The following is a 2601-nucleotide window of genomic DNA, read 5'->3' as shown; positions in this document are numbered from 1 at the left end:
TTCAGAAAATCGAAAACCAATTTTCAAAACTCACAATAACACAAACTGGCATGTTAGACAACAAGTAAATAAGACAAAGGCAAAACGTGAATTCTCAAAGTCGCAAAATCTTGCATTTTGCAAGAAATGTTATTATAGCAGTTTTCAATTGGACATTTAGAACATGGCATATGAGAATATATGGTTAACTGAGGATGAGCAAAGGGTGATGGCACTTTCTGCTTATTGCTATGACCCTCCCTCCTGATTATAAAATCGTCTCACAATTCTGCCACTGAGGTGTGAGACACAATGTAACAGACTGTCAAAATCCTGAACTTCAGGAAATGTTGCTGTACCATTTTTAAAATATGACCCTCTGAACATGGCATGAGAGAATTCATTGGGAAAAGCTAATTGCTCTTTCTGTTGTATTGCGATGGCCCCAGTTTAGAAAAAAAAATCTCAGAATTCTGACAAAAGGTCTGAGACACAATGTAACAAATTATGAAAATCATGAAGTATAAGAAAATTTACTGTACCATTTTTTAAAATATGACCCTCTGAACATGGCATGTGAGGATTTATAGTCAACAAAATAGCACCCCTTCTGCTGATTTACTTTTTCCCTCCTTCCTCGTTACCAAAACATCTTAGTATTCCGACACTAAGGTAAGAGAGACAAAATCACTCATCACGAACATTTGTAATTACGACACTTCACTGTTGCATTTCTGCGTTGTGACATTCTGAACATGGCATGTTAAAGTATATAGAAAACCTAGATCAGAACAGGCTAAATGCAATTCAAAGTGATTTATATTTTTTTAATTCTTTCTAAATGATAAAATATGTTTTTCAGTGATTATGACACTTCGGTATTACATCAAATATGCTTCAATGCCAAAATAAATAATAATGGAAAAAATACCCACAGTGGACATTCATAGTTGTGATTATAGGAATGTTAAATATCAGGTGAGTAGCTGCGTCAGCATGCGTAGGCTGCAAAGGAAAAATTAAAGGATTATTCCATGCTGAAAAGAGAAGAAAGGAAACATAACGTGTTGGCCGTGGAGCCTTCTTCAGGTGTGAGAAAGACAGGGCAGTAAGCAAAGATAATTTTCTTTATCTTTACTTACTGCAGTTTATCTTTGATGACAACCAAAGACGTTAGGAAGTTTTACGGCTAACAGCTCCACATCAACTTCCTTTTATAATTAACCTCATCAGATCCCTCAACTCCTAACTCTTCCAATTTCTCACTTCAGAGAAGGATAAAAAACTCAATCATCCTCTACAGAGAAAAACCATCAACACCCCTACCACCTCCACCAATCCTAACCTTGTTGTTACTATACCTCTGACCTTTCCCTTTCACCCCTTTGCATCCTCAGCTAACATATTTTAAAATTACAATAGACTGTATAGTATTTATGTTTAAAATTAAGGTAAATATGTCAAAATATCAAAATCCAACTGCACAGTGCTATCGTAACAATGCTTGTCAAGTTCTCAAACAAACCTGCATTGTATTTTTAAAATATTTCAGCAGAGGATTCAACTGGAGTATAAATGACGATTCGACGATAATTTTTCTTGGGTGAATATGGTTTTCTGGGGAGTTGCGATGTTGGGCATTATTGGACATTTCCCGGTTACCCTGACACGTGTTAAACACTCGCAGTTCCTGCAAATATTAAAATGGTTATGGTTTCGCTGAGAAATCCAATCGACTGAAGACAACGTTTACATCGCAAAAGAACCCCGTCCCTGGGTGGACTCGAACCACCAACCTTTCGGTTAACAGCCGAACGCGCTAACCGATTGCGCCACAGAGACTGACTGGCAGGTTCTTTTCTCGAATCACATGTTTTTGGTTAAAAAAAATCTCTTACCGTTTATTTTGCCAACCGGTAATATTTCTTCTGCACTGATAACCAAGAATTGAATTTCATTTTTCGCAAGCTGTGTGAATTTCATCAAAAACAAGTTTTCCAGAAAGGAGATGAACACATGCATTTAACGAAATCAAGCCCTTTGTGAGTGCCCAAAATGGTACGTTCTGTACTACAAGATAGGAAGAAAGACACGGCTGGGATTTGAATCTCGGTTCTTTTGTTTAACAGAGAAGCGCTTTAACCAACTAAGCTACGGTGACAGGACAACCATCACCTTTTACAGCCACTTGGACACACCGCTCTAAGACATCTGCGTTCAATAAGCGCTGAACCTGCGCTCAGAGCAAATTGCCTCTTTTACATAGCAGCCCCGACACTGAGAAACGAAGAGAACTGGCTTTTATCTGGCATTTTTCATGTCCAATGCGTTTGACATCTCCCAAGGGCGACAGAGTTCTTTTGCGACACTATTTCTTCTTTTTTATTTCTGTACGCTTTGATAAAAAACGAGAAATCGTGCAAGGGAAAAATGTCTTTTTTTCATAGAGAAAACGTGCACCAGGAAATGTTGTGTTGAGAAGAAGTGATTTAACATGATACGTGACCTAATTAATCGGAGCAATTGCTCACCCACCGAGGTTGGAGAGTCTGTTGGATGTGATAATTATACGGTGCTGTGGAAGAAAACAGTCTTTCTTTGAATTCTCAATCAATCGGAATT

The 2601-nt window shown here is 37.9% G+C and overlaps 1 non-coding gene across 1 annotated transcript; it reads right to left on the bottom strand.

The window, feature by feature from the left end:
- Nucleotides 1-1747: 1747 nt before the first annotated feature.
- Nucleotides 1748-1821, bottom strand: trnan-guu (transfer RNA asparagine (anticodon GUU)). The gene has a single exon. It is a non-coding gene; the product is annotated as a tRNA-Asn (tRNA).
- Between the last annotated feature and the right edge of the window lie 780 nt (nucleotides 1822-2601).

The sequence above is a fragment of the Atractosteus spatula genome, chromosome 10, assembly GCF_055471065.1.
Source record: "Atractosteus spatula isolate fAtrSpa1 chromosome 10, fAtrSpa1.hap1, whole genome shotgun sequence".
NCBI lineage: Eukaryota > Metazoa > Chordata > Actinopteri > Semionotiformes > Lepisosteidae > Atractosteus > Atractosteus spatula.
Note: the sequence above shows the minus strand (reverse complement) of the source record. Positions and strands in the feature narration are given on the sequence as shown.